The following is a 21,816-nucleotide window of genomic DNA, read 5'->3' on the forward strand; positions in this document are numbered from 1 at the left end:
ATTAAGATTGACATGGGTCATGGGCTCTGCTCTGAGCTGGCCAGATGATGGGCTAGGGGAAGGGGTTCATGATTTTTGGGAGGGGAGCCGGAGCTAAAATCTCAGGGGGGCCCAAGCCCTTTTTTTTTTTTTTTTGGGAAAATTTTACTTGCTAAAAAATTTTTTTTTTGGGCCCATAGTGGGCCCGAGCCCCCTTAGCCCTCTACCTGGGTCCGTCCCTGGTTCAGACCTTGAAAGTTGTCTTCTTCAACAAAAACCGTCTTCATTGAGCCATCTCTACTGTCATATACATGCCAACTCTTCCCACCATCTTTCAGGCCAAAACATGATAACTGATAGACTTGGCAGTATCCTTGTCCATGAGAAGAGGTAGTGAACGAAGGTAACCTCAATATCTATCCAATATAATGTCCGTCAAACGAAGAAAAGGCCATCCACCCACAATCTATTGAGAAACGTAACAGTAATAAATCTCCTTCTCATTGGAGAGACAAAAATCCTATCATTAACACCTCACAGAGGCGCTACGAATACCACATTTAAACCACCATTAAAATACCTCCAACGGATAGGAAAGAGAAGCAAGTGTATATATACCAACACCCCAAGACCTGAGAAGGTACGGATTCTATACGAAATATATTCTCACATCTTGCTACCAAGTTTTCCTTTCTCTATCTCTATTATCTAACTTTATCATCAGAAGTTTTGTGGCAGGCATCACACCGGTGACCCATACACCTTTCAACTTTCATTCACTCCTGCGGGATCTCTGGTAGTCCTGGATGATTCTTTCTAGATGATCATTCTAACTGACGATTTCAGCATCATCAGTTTGGTGCCGTCTGTGGGGAAAGACTTTCTTTGCACCTAGGTTCAAGAATATAGTCCCATTCAACTCACAAGTCCAGATGGAGTCCAACACTCACCAAGATCTTGTAGCATTAGCTTTGCAGATTTAGATGCTCGCAGCCAGCATGGAGGAGCTTACCAGACAAATTCAAGAGATGAGGTTGCTATTACAACAAGAAGACAATTGCTCAGAGACCAACCAGGACGATGATGGAGACAGCCAAAAAAGAAGACCAGGTACTCTAGAAGGGGCGAGATTGGACCTTCTCAGAGAAATGAGAAAGGAGATAAACAAGCTAAGGAATGCAATCAAGGAGAAAACAGACTGGAGATTGCCGCTTATAAAATTGTAAATAAGTCTAGTATTCCTTTGTAAATAAGAAAATTTGCAGTTAAAAGAAAATCATTTGATTAAAAAAAAAGAAGAAGAAGAAAGAAATTAGGTACAGCTGGTACACATTTTCCGTCGTCAAATATTCCTTGGCAACTTGAGAACTTTTGTACATATATAAAAATATGAAACCAAGAACCGTTTGCAGAATTTTTAAAGCAATCAATTATACCAAACCAATCTTCTTTGTTTAGGGCTTATTTGGTAAGAGATTTCTAGTAACGTTGTCAAAATTTTGTGAAAATACGTGTAAGTGAAAAAGTATATGGAAATATGTGTTATGGTGTTTAAACAACAGTTTTTGTTATTTAAACACTATTACTAAACAGGACCTTATTTATTCATTTTCATAGGAAGGTAGTTTTATATCAGACTAGTGAGTAGTGATGTTTAATTTACCGAGTGAACCTATAATTGCACAATGTCAAGTGTCAAGTACACTTTCATAATTAAGCATGTAACTGCGTAAGAGCGTTAGCATTAGGTGTAAAACCCCCCAATTGCAATATTATTAACCAAGACATTGAAAAATGGCTTTTTCTAGATATGGGTATCTAAAATTTTTTGCTAACTGTGACCAGGAAGGTTGTATATATATAATCCTACTATTCATGTGTTGTAAAAATAAAAACACATTTTAATGGAGTGAGAGAGGAAGAGAGGAAAGAAGGAAGAGAGAGATGGGAGAGAGGAAAGAGAATTGATTTGTTTATATTATTTGTTGGTATAATTTATATTATTTTAATGAGTTGTATGTAAAAATAAAAACTTAGATGTTGAGTGAGTTGTAAAATGAAATAATAAAAAATAGATAAAGTAGATTTTGAAAATGTATAATAGACACTTTTTGCATTCTTGGATGCTAGTACTCTAAAAAAGTAGAAAATCTTTGTGAGTTCTGAGTGAAGAAAATGGTACTGAAAGAATATCTCAATTGAATCGCTTTTCTCACAGATACCATAGAAAGATTATCTGTTCTATACGTTGCAGAAAAGCACAATAATTATAATGCATAGTTATGTGATAAAATCTAAATATTGCCATCCAAACACAACCTTAAGAGAGAACCATATATCTTCCCAGAGCTATCTAGGGAGAAAACACAATGAAGAAAATGACATATTGATCATGCTTAAGAGTACATTCATGATTACTGCCACTTATTTATGTAAATGTCAAACCATCACTTGAGAATAACACTATAACTATTACAATGTCAAACTACTAACTTGTAACAGTTTCCAATTAACTGGAACTAACTTATAACCACTTCTAACTTGCTACCATGATGCTGTGGCTGTGAGACTTGTACTGAGTATCTTACAGACTTACAGTTGATAGTTTACTGCAACCACCTCAAAGAAAAAGAAAAAAAAAAAAAAAGCACCTGTTTAGGAGGCGCGGCCAAGTTTCGGCATGAACTTCCTGATGCGTTGGATAGCAGGTTTCGAACAAGTGAATCTGGATTTGAGGGATTGAAATTTAAATACTTTGTTTGAATACTTTTAAAGTATCAAGGATTTGGATTTGACGAAATCCATTAAGGATTTTTAAATATTTAAAATCAATGGATTCACATCTGTTGATTAAAATATTAAATCCAAGTTCAAATTTCCAAACACAATTTTGGAGAATTCACAGAACAATCAAAAGGATATATCATACGTTCGGTTGAGGAGGTCCAGGGGGAGCATCATCTCCATCATCACCACCTGGCTCGGCGGAATATTTACCAAAAGCCATGTGATGCGGACGTCGCATGAATGCGGGTGGTGATGGCGTTAAATTTTCTTGTCCTCGTAGGCTCCTAAAGTAAACTATTTTCTTACTATCTTCAGCTGGAGCTGTCTTCTTCGAGTCATCACTACTGTCAGATATAGGCCATAAACTCTTCCTGCCACCTTTCAGGCCAAAGATAGATCACTGCGGGTGAGAAATGATTCAAGACTCAAATGATCATGATATACAATTAGGAAAACAACCATCCAAGTTTTTTAGTTTAACGTGGACAAAATAGTGAATACGAGATGACCATTAATTCTTACACATCACCAATCGTCAAATAAAATAAAATAAAAGGTTAGAAGAATTCATCAAGCAAGAATTTTGGGAGGAATGGATGAATAATTCAAGGGTCACCAAATGGGAAAAATATTTTTATTGAAGGAGGCATGAATGGTAGTCAGTTCTTATAGCCATAGTTGTAAAAACGTGAATTGTGTTGTGAATCAATTTTTGATTTTTTTGTATTATATATCATATCTTATCATGTATCATAATTCATAAGACACACAAACATAATATATATATATATATATATATATATAAAAGGTATATTCATTATAAACTCAAAATATATTCTATCAATGACTAATTTAATCATTACTTATATAATAATATTTAACAAAAACAACTTAATAAAACAAATTAACATATGTTTATTGCATACACATTCAAATTGATTAAACTTAAAAGTGATAATGCATGATATGAGACAAAATATAATAATTTCTTTTTATCATATTCATCATCTTACCTAATTAACTTCATTTAAGTCAATGTTATCATCATGTTTATCATCTTACAAAATTAGTTATTTACTAAAATTTCTTTACTGAAATTTTTCTTTATATTTCTTCTTAATATTCTAGTTTCTTAGACTTATAACAATTAAAAAAAAAAATTATATTGTTATTTAATACCTTATTTACAGTATATTAAAGAAATTTCCGAATATGAAAGTGAAGTATAAAGTGTGTAATCCAAATTTTCTAGGAGAAAGGAGGGGAGGGGAGGGGGGGAAGAATCATGAACATGTTATTTTATTGGACTCAATTAAGTAACCCAAAAATTTTGTGTTAAAAAAAAGTCTAACAACTTCTTTTTTTTTTTGGAAGAGTATAACAACTTGCTGGAGTCAAATAAAAGCACAAATTTAACAACAACAAAAAATTATTTTAAACTTACGTTTATATATTGTATGATACATATAATTTATATGACATGCACATATGTATCATATGTTTCATGAGCATTTCTAGTACACCCTTATGATATAGAACTTTTTGAATATGATATGATATATATCATATCATATAATACTGACAACTATGCTTGCAATGATGACTAATTCCATTACAAATTTGATGTAACTTTTGCCTACCTATTTAAGCTCCATTTCCCACGAATTTATAACCCTGAATTCCCATCTGAAGAGGTATAGAGAACCCATAAACCCTAGTGTGAAACCCTCATCAGTCTCTTTACATTTTCCCTCTCTCAATTGCCAAAATTAAGAGAGGAGATCAAATCCATCACACATACCAACCTTCAAAGTTATTGTGTTGACTATAGCTTAGGAAGCACTGGAGCAATTGGACTTGTGGAGTTCAATTGCAAATCCAATGACTAGAGGAGAGAAAGGACTTGTGGAGTTGGTTGCGAGTAAGAGCTTGGAGGGCTTTGTAAAGTTTATATGTAAGATGTACATCAACTATTTCTTCTAGTGGATTATCTAGTAGTGATACTGTGATACACCACGGAGAAGTTCTTTTTCACTTGGTTTGGGTTTTCCTCTTCATCAACACTTTATTGTGTTGTGGTGTTTGATTTTCTATGATTGTGTTCAATTTTATGCTTATTCCTTGCATGCTAATGTTAATTGGCTAATTACTTAAATAATTGGGCTTTAAATTTTTTGGTTAGCTTAAAACTTACATTAGCCATTTAAAATTGGCATCAAAATATCTACAGTGTGTAACTTTCAATGGTCATGTTGGAAAAGATTGTGCAGGCATGAAAGAATCCATGGACGCTAGGGATATGGAATAAGAAATAAATCAGGAGATATAATTCTAGACTTTGCAATAACATATAATTTGATATGTATTAACGAACACTTGATTCAAGAAAAGGAAATCATCACTTTCAAAAGTGGGATGAACTTTAGTGTCCGTTTGGCATGATTAATTTTGCCAACTTATTTTACTATTCAACTTATTTTTGCTACTATTCATGGGTCTCATTGTACTATTTCAACTAATTTTTACCTTTATCTACAATACTTCCAGCAAAAAGTTTTCAGTTTCAGCAAAATAAGCAGATTCCAAACAGACTCTTAGTATCTGTTTGTATTGTGCATTTTACGCGTCCGCGTTCAGCGTTTTTGGCTTTTTTTTTTTTTTTTTTTTTTCCTCAGCTCAATGCCTCTTGCACTATTCATGGGACAAGAACAATGCAAACAAGCCAATGAGCAGTACCCGCATGTGAACAGTAAATTTTATTATTATTTTTTTATTGTTTTCAGTTTAATTTTCAGCAAAATAAGCTATATCTAAACGAATCCCACAATCTGCAATTCCATTGTTCAACATTCCAATAAATTCATGTATCTTATCTCCCAAAACACCTTTCATACTAAGGGAGTCAATTTCATATCAAAAGCTATTTCGATTTAGTCAAGAAAACGAAATATTTTGATATTGGTTAATATCAATGTACCATTTTAGGATTACTGCTATTTATATATTTCTATACATACATATATATATATATATATTTGTATTATTTATGTAAGTATGAATTTCTTAATTTTTATGTTTATCAACATAAAATTTAAAAGTCATATATTTTATAAGCCTACATATTAGCTTAAGTACATTAATCAATATATTATATTAAATAAAATGTTTTTTAATTTTTTTTTCAATTTTTTATTATACTGGCCAAAACGCCAAATACCGGTCGATACAGCCGAAATAGGCCAGTACAACCTGGTATTTTGTCCTGTATATTTTGGAGGAGTATTGGTACCGGTTTAATGGTCGGTACGATTTATTTCCCTGGAATGGCTGATATCGGTACGGTATTGACTTCCTTGTTTCATACCCTCCCCCCCTAACACGCACTTCTAAATTGCAGTCATTTGGTAAGGTAGGGAAGTTTATTATCACTACACGGTATGCATGAAGTTTTGAAAATGAGGAGAGAGGTATAATTAGGAAATTTGTTAGTTGAATTAAAAGAAAATTTGGAATTGATTTTGCCTAAATGGGGGGGGGAGAGAAAACATGAAAACTAACTACTATTCGGCATTATATAAATTGAAAAAAGAGGGATTAGTGAGAAGTAACAAAACCCAAAATTTGTGCTTGTGCGTGTGTGAACTATCCAACTTCTCCTTTAGTCCTTCAATGAAGCCCGCATCATCCTCTCCTCTAGATCTGCAGCATTGTCATTTTAGAACAACTCCACTAGTTCTGGTGATATAAAACATTTTTGGTTTTGAAAAATATTTTAAAAACTAATGGACTAGCAAAGGGCTAATGTCAAGATAGACTTGAAATCTCAAAACAAGCTAATGCAACTAGGTTTTGGTTGAGTCCTAGGCATGGGATCCCAACATTCCCAGATAAATGATGTCATCCTTCGATTGATGGTGGTTTGAACTAAAGGGGATCATAAAAGGGGGACATTGTTTGCGCTCTTGTTTGGTAACATTGTTAACAACATATATAGCTATACTTTATTTGAAGAAAACATTTTGAAAAGGTTTTGGGTGGGGAAAACCAAAAAACTGGATAATCACTTCACAATTGTTATAGACACTAGTCGCTAATCCGTGCAATGCACGAGAAAATCTTATGAAAGTATAGTTTATACATTAAAGCTTTTTAATTTTACATGAACTATCATAGTTTTAATAATATTTGAAAAATAAAATAAAAAGTGAAAACTCAAGCCAATTCAAGATGAACCACTGCAATAACAAAGGCAATCCTCCCATTCGTTTTCAGCAAGTGATATCAAGTAAAAATCACATTTGCACAAAACCTAAACAGAAATCAACAATTTTACCAAGTTTTTTGCTAACTTCATAATAATTATGGAACACCTTGCAAGCTTTAATCACTGCTGGTACATCATTGATGTTGAAGTTTATACATGTTTTACATGTGTTATTAGGTTTTAGGGTTTTATAGATGTGACAGACAAATGATACCTAGAAAGACTTTTATCACATAATAATGACGCGACAATCAATATATAAATATACTATGTGTAACAACATTTAAAAGGAACAAATAAAAAATAAGTGTACTCATTTTTTTGAATTATCCATTCATCTTAATCAGAATTTAACAAACTAAATTTGATAAAATAGTTTTCAAATGAATAAAACTTTATAAAGCTTGAGTATAGTTTCCTCTTATTTGCAAAAGTTTACACATAATTCATCCAAAAAAGTCTACAACTCTTTCCAAACCTTTTTTGGATAAGTGAACGACTCTTCCCAGACCTTACCAAACCTAAAAGAAAAGATTGAAAGAAAATTTTAAATCAAATAATCATTCAGAGGAACAACTGCAAACAACCATGAAAATTTTATGACTTGAGTTTTTATTCATTGAAATTGAACATTTACATGTTTCCTACCATAAGTTTTGGATTCTAACTCCAATTCCAAATGCCATGTTGCTTAATGTAAAGTTGTAAATTGTCAACTTCTCATCTTTTTTAGGAATACATCACTTCTTCTCAGAGGTATCATCCTAGCAAACTGAGCCTTCACCATCCCTGTTAAACTTTAGCCCAAACAACTATATAAAGATGTAAACTGTTAGCTTCTCATCTTTTTTAGGAATACATCACCTCTTCTCAAAGGCATCATCCTAGCACACTGAACCTTCACCATCCCTGTTAAACTTTAGCCAAAACAACTATATAAAGATGCTTGAATCCCAAACATACTGAATAAAAATTCAAAACTTATCATATGTATTATATCCCTACACTTTCTTAATAACCAAACCTAAATTATTATTATTTTTTTAAAAAAAATACAAACTTGCACACAATGATACAAAAAGAAAGAGAGTATTTTTAAGATAATACTCAATTGTGATAATCAGAGTCCACTAGCAGCCCATGTAAAAAAATACTTGTAGTCAATAACAGTGCAATGCAATTTGCTAGATAGATTAAGATCATTCAGCCAAAAAAAAAAAGTAATCTGACTTTCAAATTAAAATTTGCTAGAGCACACGTCAAGGAATTTTTGGATTTTGAACAATATTAAGTCAAGATCTATAAAAATGCACAAAATAGTCCATCAGATTTGTGTAGACAGAACATCAAATTTAAATGGGATTAGTTCTAAAACTATTAATATTCAAATGGAGGAGAAAGAGAACTTCGTGGGAATGAAGATAAACTCACTCTTCTATGTTTCGCTCATCGCAAGTAATTTTGAAAATGATGCACACATCTTTAACTCTCATTGCACCTTTGTAGTTAGACATAGAAAGATAGAAGAAAAAATGTTTAAATCAAACTCAAACTCTTCAACAAAATAAAATAAATATATAAAATAGATTAAAACCCATCTTTTGTATAGGAAGTAAGGTTAATTTAAAAACACAATCTGGTCAAGTTTTAGATTACCAATATTGATGCAACAAAAATTAGTAGAGATCATCACTGATATCAACGGCAACAACAGCTCCTTAAATCTCAACCATTTCAAATAAAATATTTTCTCTCTCTTTGAGTAAACATGAAAATTCATACTAAAGTTAACAAAAAGCTTAACTGGACATGTGAGAACTCTAAAAGAAAACTGAAAGAAGCACACTTAGCAAATTTTTTTTTTTTTTTTTTTTTTTAAATTTCTCCTCCCAAATGAAATCTTAGGGTAGCTTTGATTATACTAAAACGTGCATAAATATTAATTATAGCTGCTGCATGTAAAGCAGTGAAGTTGTCTAATTTTGAACAGTTCCATAGTGGTGCACACTACACAGTATACTCACTTGGCCTTCTTGCTTGGTTTTATAGTCTTTTATGTTTAAATATTACAGGACAGGTTCAGAAATGTATTGGGCTTTTCGTTCTCTATCTTTCAAAGATGTTAACTGACAATGAAAAATGCTAAGAGCTTTCTAACTTAGAGAGGATATTTGATCTCATAAAAGTGAAAAACAAAGGTTTGAATCTCCCTCCCTCATTTAGTATAACAATTGTATTATTTTTTTTATAAAAAAAATTGACAATGAAGAATGAAGATGATGGTAATGTTTGAAAAACTCCCAAACAAATTCTCATATGGATCCTTAAATGAATAAATAAATGTGTCTTTGCATCATCTACAAAATAAATTTTTCAATACCATTTATCACAGTCCAAGAAAAATGTTAGTCACATCTCAAATTACAATTAAGGATTTTTGTGAATCATCTATATAGCCAAATTCTACCTAATAAACACTTAGCACACATTTGGAGAACTAATTCAATAAAAATATAAAATCCATATCAACTGGGTCTCACAGTAAAGTAGGTTCATCAATTTTACTAAGATCTAGTATTGTGTTTGACAGCAACCTTAACAACTAATCAATAAATAAAGTAATTAACAAAAGAACAAAAAAGTTATGATTTTATATGAATGGCAAAAAGACAATGTCTTATACTTTCAATGACCTTAAATATAATCCAAGCTTTCAAGGTGCTATGATTTCACTTTAACTAATAATGCTTTCAATATGCAATTCTCAGCTTCTTCCCTGAGCAATCCACAACTACAATACTACTTTGGAAGTGGGCATGGCTAAACTCCCAATTGTAGTTTTTTTCAACCACATATCAATAAAGTAAGAACACCCAAAGTATTTGTCCATTCAAACAAAGTCTGAAAGAAGATCAGCTTCAACTCATGATATTATGAAATCCCCTCAAATCCTCTCTATAGGGAATTAACCCGAATTCCCAACTTGTGAGAAACAAAAAAAATAGAGAAAACACACACCAAAGAAAACAATCACACGCACAAGAATATTTACGTGGTTCGGCAATTTGCCTACGTCCACGGAGTTGCAGGGATTTCACTATTATCAGGGAAAAAATACAAAGTGCAGCTACACTGTTTTCGTCTCTCAAGAATGACAACAACACAAAAAACCGTAATCACTAATAAACGGTATTTACATCCTACGCACAAGATCCACTCCATGGACTAAGCCTCAGAAAATCTCCTATTAAAAAAACCACGCAACATTATTCGGGTCAAGTCGGGTCGTCAACTGGATCAAACATAAACTAGGCTCTACAAAGCCCAACACTCTCTCCCTCAAAACATCCAAACAGGGGAAGGGTAACTCCCCACCCCATTCCTCATCTTTCCTCTCCTCTCCTATCCTTGTAAACCCGAGTTAAGGATTGGACTCAGCTGAGTTAGCTCCCTCATTGGTTTGTTTTTTTTTTTTTTTTTTTTTTTGGATCGGTAGATGTTAAACTTTATCGAAAATGAAAAAGAGGCACACAAAAAAAAAAAAAAAAAAAAAAAAAAAAGGCCAGGTAAACAGAGTGTACAAAGGGAAATGAAGCACTATGCAAAACTACATAAATATTGAAAATCAAAGTAAAAAGATAAAAGAATACCACCTAAGCCAAATGTACAATTTCACCACAACTAGTTGGGTACCAATCCAACTATAGCTTATTTCATAAATTAAAACCTACCTTTAGCATAAAAATAAGACATAGAAAAGAAATACAGTAAGAAGGAAAGTATACAATGTTTTGCCAAAGCACACTCCGTATTCGATATAGATAAGACTTAAAGAGCGGACTGCCTATGATAGCAGCTATCAATCAATTTGCCAAAGCACAGCACAGAGATATAGATAATCTTTAAAGAGTCCATATCAGATCAATTTTCCTGGGCTTTTCTGTCTCTCTCTGTTTCTCAATTAATCAATTATATCTCCGTCAAAGTTCCAAACTCTCATAACAATAATAAAGATTCAAAACCGAGTAGCAAACCAATTAATCCATATAACAAAATGTAATAAAGGAAACAAAAATCATCAAACAAAAAAGAACTGAGATTTAGAGATGCCTCAACTGAAGCAGGCATTGTTAGTATTTATACACCGTGTGGAAAGGAAGAAAAGAAGGAAGGAACTCAGAAAGGCGGCCATTAATGTGAAACAGTAGAGCAGGAAGGTGGGGAGCACAATTTCAGACTCTTTGTTTTCCTTCACGATTTCAGTCTCTCTGCTTTCCTCATGTTATATCATGCAAAACCCTTCAGGGTTCCACACTTCCACCTTCCATGTTTTTTTCTTTCTTTTTTTCTTTTCACCTTCCACAGTTTTTATTTATTTATTTATTTATTTATTTTCCTTTAAGCTGAAAAGGCTTTGAGTTGGGCTTGATAGTGGAAGTAAATAAATAAGAAGTGGGCTAGGATTTATTATACGAATTTATTATAGGGTTGGGATTTATTATGCAAGAGTTACTATAATTCTAAAATTTGCAAAAACCATTTTCAAATTGTAGGACAAATAAAAAAAATTAAATAAATAAATTGGAATGACATGGCTGCTAATGTGGCGTAATATGAGCACATCAGTATTAAACGCTACGCTTCAGCTTTTAGTAATATATACAGATTTATTATGCAAGAGTTACTATAATTCTGAAATTTGCAAAAACCATTTTCAAATTGTAGGAAAAATAAAATAAAAAAAATAAAAAAAATTGGAATGACATGGTTGTTGATGTGGCGGAACCTGAGCACAGTAGTATTAAACGCTACGCTTCAACTTTTAGTAATATATACAAATTTATTATAGGGCTGGGATTTATTATGCAAGAGTTACTATAATTCTGAAATTTGCAAAAACCATTTTCAAATTGTAGGACAAATAAAAAAAAATTAGAATGATATGGCTGCTAACGTGGTGCAACCTGAGCATAGCAGTATTAAACGCTACGCTTCGGCTTTTAGTAATAGCATCCGATTAGTATGCCCAACCTCAGCTTTTATGAGGTTGGGCATAGTTTTATTTGTTGCCATTATTAGTATAGGGTATGGGATAATAAATAGCATCCGATTAATACAAAATTTTTGCACAATAAAGAAAATGTGTAATCCAATTATATGAAGTTCAAAACATTATTTAGTGATGTAACATTGACAAAGAGTAACACCAAATATACCTTAATCTTTGAACTTTAGTGATAGGGTAGAAATATAAGTAATAGCATTTCTTTGCTTTATATTCCTTAAATAAACTCCCAAAAGGTTTTCAAAAAAAAAAATCCTAAATATACTGGAAGGAGAACACGTCAATCCTTTCTAATCTCTTTCAATCCCTTTCTTCATTTATCCATTCTTCATATGATCATAATAATATTGACTTGGAAATAGAACGTTAAAACATTCTTCCCAAATTAAACTCTCAGGCTTTGAAGTACTTGAGCCTATGATAGCCTTAGCTACCTTTCATGGTATAAATTCATGCACCTATTATTATAAATCAAGGTTAAAAATATTAAAAAGTTTGTTTTGGGGAAAAAATTGGGGGTCGCTGCAATCTGGCAATTTCTTAAGTTAGCAAATTTGGTACAAATACGTTCCTTTGAAGTTTGAATGTTACAGTCTATACACTGTACATTTGGTGCATGCACATATACCATCGAGAATTTGTCCTACAATATGACCAAGAAACAAGAATGTGGAATTTTATACAATCAAACCATCAGGCAAAGATGAGGAACCACCTAAAAATAGTATTTCTTTTTTTCTAAAAATAATTAAATTCAAAACAACAAAATATTTTAGTCCAATTGATGAGCTTAATGTATTGCACCTAAATTACTGCATCTAAGTTTTAACCATGTCCTGGATGTGGTCCTGGATTTCCTGGGCGTACAGGTGGCGGTTGAGACACTCGTAGGCTCCGGGAGAAAACGATTTTCTTACTTTTAATGTTCAAACCTTTAGAGCTGCCTTCTTCTAATGGGAGTGTCTTCATTGAACCATCTTGGCGGACAGATGCAAGAAATGAACTCTTCCCAATACCTTTTAGGCCAAAGATATATATAGAACATAGCGGGTTAGAAATAATCCAAGATTAAAAGGACCATGATATGCAACTTGGAAAACTATTAAACCTCATTAATTAATTCAACATAGCTTCTTCAATTCCATGATTTTTAGCATATAACCCTTTTTCATATTAGATGTGATAGCAATGAAAGAACTATTATTACCGCAAGGAAATGATGCAGAAGTTGCTGGAAAATCACCCACAAGAAGGAATATTAACACTACTGCTGCCATCAACTTTGCCGGAAAGCCACTCATCGTGGAAACTGAAAACACGAGAACTTCTTGAAGGTAATCAGTTCACCTATTAGCTGGTACAATGAGAATTGAGAGAGCCATGTACAGAATTTAAAGGGGCAGGGTAGAGTATGACCTCTCTTACAAGGAAGCATCCTCCTGTTTTCGACGCAATTAAGGAGGATACTTCCTTTCTTTGTATCTTAATTTCTGTTAATAAAAATTTTTACTCTCATAAAAGAAAATTAAATAAAAATAAATGATATACTTTCCTTGAGTTTCCTCACATGAAAAAGAAAAAAAAAAAGGTAAATTACAAAGTTAGTTTTTATTTTTTACATCATTTGTCAATTTGGCCTTTAACCTTTCAATTATGTCAATACTAGCCTAATATATATATATATATATATATATATTATATATACTAGCCTAATATATATATATATATATATATATTTTTTATACAAAATAGAATTCTACTCTAGCCTAATATAAGTATATATATATGTGAAGCTCTCTCCTGTATATTTTCCTTGAGTTTCCTTAGATGAAAAAAAAAATGTAAATTACAAAGTTAGTTTTTATTTTTTTATATCATTTGTCAATTTGGTTCTTAACATTTCAATTATGTCAATTTGGTTCTTAACCTTTCAATTATGTCAATTTTGTCCTTAATATATATTTTTTTATATATATACAAGATAGAATTCTACTATAGCATAATCTAGGTATATATGAGTATGAAACTCCTTCTTGGATACTTGAACCTCGGCCTTTGCCCCCACACCCCACAAGCACTTATACTTGTGAAATGACCATCGTACCAAAGGTGTGTGGTGGTCCTAATATTTTTAGTATCATATCAATTTGTTCTCTGCCATTATTCTCGGATAAAAAATCTGATATTTCAAATAGAATAATAAAAAATTATCTTTCATGCCACGTTAATTTTAAATGTTACTGCCACATCATATTTTTTTCAAAGAATAAAAAAACCTCAAATTTTGCATTAGACTTAATCAAATTACCCTTTCCTAAAACTAGCTAAAATTTGTAAAATACCCAAATCGTTCTCCCACTCGTTAGTCCACATCTCCATCTCTTCTCCCCTCATCCTTTCGCATTCAGATCTGAAGTTGTAAAATCTCTCTCTCTCTCGTTCGTTTGTGGGTTTGGTGATTGTTGAAGCAAAGTGACAGAGCAGAGACTCCCTTTGCAGCTTCGTCTGAATATTCGTAATATTCTGGTTTTCTTGCGGATATTTATGCATTTGTATATCTTGTGGAGAAAATTTCTAAGACTGGCTTCTATCCTCTAGGCGAGACTTCTCTTTATTATATATTGTTACCTCTATTCTTTTTCTTCATTTGGAATGCCCAATCATACTTTTTTCACATCTGAGATGTTACTAAGCATCCAATCATCCAGGACATTTCCATACACTTGCTGAGAATCACTGCAATAAATTAGCATGGAATTCAATCATTTGAGTCTTCCTATGTAAGTCCCAATGCATTCAATTTCTAAGTTTTTTTCGATAAAGAGGCACAAATTAGACGTGGCTTAAGAATTCCAGCAACTTTGTTTTTGTACTTTTGGAAAAAGAAAGATGGGTCATTGGCTAGAATACAAGTTTGTTCTATCACGTTTATGAAGTGATGTCCGTCTGATGTATAAATATTTGACTTCTTGTAGTTTGCGTGAGGATGAGGGAGAAGACAGGGTAATCTGACAAGAGAGAGGAAATTTGGTTTTTTTTTTTTTTTTTTATTTTATAATCTGCCATGGAAAATATTTTTTTTATTATTCCGTTTCAGTGTTTCACACATTAAATTTTTCCATCTAAAAAGTAACAGTAAGAACCAAATTGATACGGCACTGAAAAAGTTGGGAACCAAATTGACACAATTAAAAGGTTAGGGACTAAATTGATAAATAATGTAAAGGATAGGGACTAATTTTGTAATTTACCAAAAAAAAACCTTTATTAATAATGTATTAATCCTTTTATGCAAATGATTTTATTTATAATTGTGTAGAGCAAGAATTATTATGTATTATTATATTAAAATAAATCTAATTTATATAACTCATTTCACAACTTGTTAAAGTGGTAAGTAATGAATAGTATAAAATAAAAATATTATTGAGGTTAACCTAAAAGTTACTGTTCACCGCTTGTAAGTAGGCAACAATGACAACAACAACAAAGCCTTTCTAAAAAAAAATTGAGATTAGTTGTGGATCATCAACAGATTAGACTAAATTGATTACATGAACTATTTTTCTTCTTTCTATCTTATCTTAAGTCATACTCTCTGTTACTTACCTAATTAACATGTTAGTTTTATTACTTCTACTAATATTATTTTTAAATTTTCTCTATTTTTTTGGTTCCTTCAACTTGGATCAATTTGTTTTTTCTTACCGGTTCTTTACTCGCTCTCATTTGAACATGATCAAATCATTTCAAGTGACTCTTCCTCATCTTTTCATCAATAGGGGCTACCCCAATATCTAAATAGATTTCCTCATTTCAAATCCTATCTTTCCATATATTTTCCACATCCATTTTTACATTTTCATTTTCGCTACACTCATTTTATGGATATGTTTCTTCTTAACTGCTCAACATTTGATACCATATAGTATGGCTAATTATACAAAAATTTTCGTTTTAAATTAATAGGTATTCTATATATGGTCACACAATACTTTTGATGCACTTTTCCACTTCATTCACCATGTTCTTATTCAATGATTTACATCATCTTCAACCTCTCATTCTTTATGAATTATCGATCCAAAATATCGAAAGTTGTCTCTATTTAGTATCTCTTAGCCATTAAGTCTTATCTTTTCTTTGTCTATCTTTCTACCTTTACTAAACTTATTGTTGGAGCATTTTAATATTAAATAATTAAAATGAATAAATGTTATAACATAAATGTAAAGATATAAGAGTGAATATGGAAGATGAAGAGTTAGTGAAAATGTTTAATCTCACATTGAAAATGAGAGAGACTATTTTATTCTTTTTAATTGTGGTGATTAATAGGCTAACATGAATTGTCTCAGATATTGGGCTAGAAACGTGCGCAAGAGGGAGGTGAAGGGTGGAGGTACTAAAAAGTCCAAGTCAACAAGGGACCTGCTATAACTATAGGACTCTTCAACTAATATCAGTGGCGGCTCCAGTAATTTTTTTGAGAGTGATCATTAAGAAACTTAAATTATACAAAATTTAATAAAAAGAAAATTTCATACATTGACAAAACACACACACACACACACACACACACAAATACATAAAATCTTACAATTTCCTTCTACAATTTTTTTTTATTTTTTATTTTTTATTTTGAAATTATTACATGATAGTCTCATTATCAATGTTACAAGTTACATCTCTTCAAAAGTTTAGTTAAATAAAATTTTTCTTAGACTTTTTGTTTTTGTTTGTAAGGACCTAATATATTGTTAAGGAGACCAAAGTTTAAAAACAAAATTTGGCTACAAATTTAGTTGTAGCCACTCTTACTAAACGAATTAACATTGTACATATTTTGAAAATCTAATCGATGAATTGCATATTCTCTATGTTCTTAAAACACGTCAAAATTTCATGTCAATTGAATGTTATTTATCATTCAATCCATAAACTTATTTTTATGTATAATTTTAGATTACAAAAATTTGAAATTTGAATATTTGATTGGCGACATAGTTATTGATCTTTTATCTTCTTGAAATTTTACAAGTATGAAGGATTTAAGAAGAAAATGTAATTAAATGGTGGATTTGTTAAAATTTACATTCAATAAAAAAAATATTGAATAAGGTCGTAGCTATAACACCCCAACCTAATTGCATAATTAATTTTATGGGTTTATATACATGTTATTATCTTAATTACTTTTAAGTGCATGAAACTTTGATATTGTGATATTATAGAACATATATGCTCTTTTAATGTGATGGATATAACTTTATAAAGGTAAGGATATATATATATATATATATATATATGAAAAGTGATATTATTTTTGTAGAAAAGTGTGAGTGTGAATGCAAGAAATTATTTTTGTAGAAAGGTGTGAGTCTGAAAGCAAGAAAGTGGAAAGTGGGTGTGATTTTTCTTTCCCTAGCCATACACGTATTTCACCCCAAAAGTCCTCTTCTCTTATCTCCTTTTGCTGCCCCAAAAGTCTTCCCCTTAACTCATTTTCTTGGCTGCACCAGACAGAAAGTCCAGCCCTCTTTCCCTACTCTTTTCCTTGTTCTTTGTTTCTTTCTTCTCCCCTTCTTACATGGCAGCCCTCCCTCTCTCACCAAAACAAAATATCCCTCTCTAAAAAAGAAATTAAAGGGTTAACACTAAAATTTCAGCTTCAAATTGTTGGGGGTAAGTAATCAAAACTTCATTTGTTTATTTCCACTTCTTTAACCTCTATCCTAATTTTATAGGCTGAATTATGATTCTGTTTTAGTGATTTGAAGGTTTGATGATATTATGGTTTATTGAATGTTTAATAACATACTTTAGTATGTTTATTATAGGTATAAAAATACCCAAATGAAATTAAGGCCTATTGCTATTTGTTGATGATTTTGTAAGAATATATACTAAAGCTGTCTCTGTGACAGATTCGATGTTTACAACAAGAAAACTATGTATTAAATCATATTCTGTGAATTAGATGCTAGGAGTAGTTTCTATGAATTCTAAGACACACATAGTTGTTATGAAAGTGGTCTCACAGAATTTGGATCAATATAAAAATAATGGTTTAATTTCCAAGTTGCATGAAATTCTGTCAGGTTAGATTTGAGTACGTTGTCTTGTATGATTTTTAATAAATCATGGGTTTATTCTTTGACTCCGAAATTTTTATGGTATATACTGGACATACAGGGGAGTTGTTCTGTAAAATTTCATGACAATTGGATGTGCGTGAACAGCCTATTTGTATTTTACAAATGAGGCATATGCTGCTGGAATAAAACAGTGAACACTAAGGGACATGCCTAACTTTGAGGATTTAATTCTAAAGTTAAGGTGAATATTTTGAGCTATAATTTAATATGCTCATCCTTTGGTATGTTAGAATCATATATAAATTTTATGAACTGGTTTCTCTATGATTTAGTACATCATGTTGTCTGATGAATGTATTTTGTATTTGTGGGAACCTCTTTGAGGTGGGATTATGACTTTCTTGATTCTAAGAGATAGGCTTTGAGATGATTGTGAAGTTTATGATAAGGAATTATGGATAGTAATAAGTTTTGATATTTGGTCTAGGTGTTACCAGTATCCAAGTCTAAGCTTTTTCGACTTTAGGCTCTCGGTTCCTCTGCTTTCAGATAAGGGATAAGTTATATGGGTATTTGGTAAGTCATGAGGTTATTTTAAAGTATATTATGCATTAAAAAGTTTTTGATTAGAGATATGGCATATAATCATTATTCTGACAAAGATATGTTCGTGAGCTTTCGAAACCTTATGTATATGATTTAAGCATATTGATGCTATTACTGATTCCACGAACATGATGTTTAAAAAAAAAAATGGAAATGCTATTATTATGAAATGTTATGCAAAATAAGAAATTTCAGTATGATGTAAAGTATGAAATGTTTTCGGGTTATGTCCTCTGGTGATCTGAACTCGGCTAGTAGGGGTTAATTACTAGCTTTTCATGGAAAAATGTTATCTATTTGGCTATTTAAAGTAGAGGAAATGGGGCTGCCGGTAACTCTAGGCCATTTAAAGTAGAGGAAATGGGGTTACCCGTAACTCTAATATGAATAAGGCATTTTCCCCAATGTGTACAGACGGCGGGGAGGAACAAAACCTAGAGGGGATGTGCCATCAGGCCACCCAAAGGGGACAATATCATACACACGGGGGCACCCAAATGTGATAAGGCCTTCTCTATACAGATTTATCAGATATGGACTAACCAATAAGTTATTTATGAACAACTATATTATGCTATTAATCATGAGAGAATGATTTTGTTTAAATGCATCATGAAAAGTTAAAAGCTCTCATGAAAAGAAGTTTCTGATAAAAAGAAAAGTTGTTCATTAAAGATAAAAGTTTCTGAAGTTCTGTTATACTATAAAGATAAAGCTTCTGATGAAAGTACAAGTTTATGTTTAAAAGTTATCAGATATTTGTTTTTATGAAACGTTAAGTTTATGACCATGAAAGATATAGTATTTTATGAGAAGAAGTTTAAAAAGAAAAGTTTTCTTATTAGTCAAGATGTTTCTAGTTTAATACAAAGTTGCCGATTATCTGATTCAAGTTAAAATAATTATTTTGTAATGAGAATATATATATATGGCGACTTTGTAGGAAATGAAGAAGTTTAATCCAAAAGGTTTTGGTAATATTAACCCGATAAGAGAAAGGAGAACAATTATTTTCTATGAAGAGTGTATAAGCTATTATTATGAATAGTATAAAATACTATGCATGAAAAGATGTTCTCCTATTCGAATATTCATAGAATGAAATGATTTGATTTAAATGCATCCTTATTAAATTCTCATATATCTTACCTGTGGGGGTAAAATTCGCCAATCAACGTTGGGCCATGGTACTCGTACTAAGCCCAACCATAATAGGAAGCGAAGACACGGGCAGAGGACCCCCCAGCCCAATCATGTTGGGCCGAGTTTGCTTAAGGGGCGTCCGAGGAGGAGTACCTCCTCGGACGCACCAAACGAGAGTCCGATTCACACCTTTTACATGGTGAAAGGTCATCCAAAATCAAGGGAAAATGCAGGACGTTCAAGGGGCAACCACAACTGCCGCATTAAATGCAAGGAAGCTACTTTTCTAGCCGCATTAATGTGGAAAGGACAGGAGAACAGTATTATCTTGGCCAGTACAACTCACAGAAAAGAAGGAGGATGTCCTATGGGATAGGCACTCAAGTAGAGGCCCAGATGATTAACAAGTGTAGGGTCATTATCGTTCGAAGGATGCTATATAAGAGAAGAAAATCCCCATGACCAGGGGATAGAGAAGTGGAGAGAGAAAAGGAAGAAAAAGAGAAAAAGAGAGAGGAGTTCTGTAAACAAAGCATAAGATACAGCCCCACGAACTGTTATCCTAGGAAGCTTAATGGAATATCCCCACGTACAAATGGTTGCATGGCTTACTTATAACTATGTTTACTCTGTCAAGACCTAGTTCTGTGACCCACTCTCTATAAATTCATTGTTGAAGGTTTTTTGGGCCAGAATCGCTTGCCTGCTGGGCCTGGACCCCAAAAACAGCCCTTACATTACCTTTAATGAGTTGTGTAACTCACCCCTTCCACTCTTTCAGTTAGCAGGTTTTATTTTGGAGCAGAGGGAGCCTTAGTCGAGTTTGGAAGGAGCTGGTTTTAGTTTTATATGTATAGATCCTAAATTAGCAATCTGATGTTTAGCTTTGTAGTATTGTGCATTTTAAGATCTAATGAAAGTTGTGTACCTTAAAGTATTAAGAGATGTATTATGTGAAAGTGTAGAAATTAAATGATTGGTGGATTATGTAATATTTTGAGTACAATGTAGATACTTTGACTATCAAGTGAAAAATTATATCAAGTAGTAGAGAAACAAGAATGAAAAGAAAAATGGAAGCTTTTGTAAAAGTTAAGTTGGTTCTTCTTAAATCAGGTTTAAGCTTGATATTAGCATGCTGGTCATGGTCACAAATCCGGATATTGGGTTTGGGGTGTGACAGTAGCCTTAGTCTATAACCAAGCTTGTTGCCAAAATTTGTTCAAAGTTTAATTATATTGGGGCTAAAAAAAGTTTAGGGTGATCACAAAGTATTTTTAAGAATAATAAAAATCATAAATTTTTAAAACTTATATATAATTTTTTTTTTCCAGGTCAATGTGGTCCTATGACCATCCTGAACTCTATGTAGAGTCGCCCTTGACCAATATATATGGTAAAGAAGAGTTACCGTAATATTGTGGAAAGCTAATATGGTGTAGTATTGTGGCCTTCTTCACGAAGAGCCCATTTTGAAGTTTGAACATGATTATCCTTTATATATATGTATATGTGTGTGTGTGTGTGTGTGTGTGTATATATATATATATATTGTAATACCTGGAAAAAAAAAGATTTAAAAGGAGGGGTATTTAAGTAAATTTGCTTATGGGGTCAATTCTTATAATTAACATTGCTAAGGGGTTTTTTAGAAAATAAGGTTGAAATCCTAGTTATATATAGTCTAATTTTTTAAGTCAGCGTATAATGGCAGAAATAATTTGAGAGAGGAGACTACTCAAAGGATTGAAGTAGAGAAGGATTGACTACATTCTTGAGGTGGTATTTAAGGATTTTAGAGGAAGTGTTAGGGAAAAGTTTCTTTTGGATGTAAGTAACCTTATCCTAATTGGTTTTATTGTGCGTATTTTAAC

The 21,816-nt window shown here is 32.1% G+C and overlaps 2 long non-coding RNA genes across 2 annotated transcripts; one reads left to right on the forward strand and one right to left on the reverse strand.

The window, feature by feature from the left end:
• Positions 1-12,755: 12,755 nt before the first annotated feature.
• LOC126702594 (uncharacterized) lies at positions 12,756-13,443 on the reverse strand. Its single transcript, XR_007647792.1, has 2 exons — positions 13,303-13,443; positions 12,756-13,111 (listed from the first exon to the last, which is right to left on the reverse strand). It is a non-coding gene; the product is annotated as an uncharacterized LOC126702594 (long non-coding RNA).
• Positions 13,444-17,497: 4,054 nt separating this feature from the next.
• Positions 17,498-20,952, forward strand: LOC126702588 (uncharacterized). The gene is made up of 2 exons (XR_007647791.1): positions 17,498-17,780; positions 18,681-20,952. It is a non-coding gene; the product is annotated as an uncharacterized LOC126702588 (long non-coding RNA).
• Positions 20,953-21,816: the final 864 nt, after the last annotated feature.

Source organism: Quercus robur, chromosome 10 (assembly GCF_932294415.1).
Source record: "Quercus robur chromosome 10, dhQueRobu3.1, whole genome shotgun sequence".
Classification (NCBI taxonomy): domain Eukaryota; kingdom Viridiplantae; phylum Streptophyta; class Magnoliopsida; order Fagales; family Fagaceae; genus Quercus; species Quercus robur.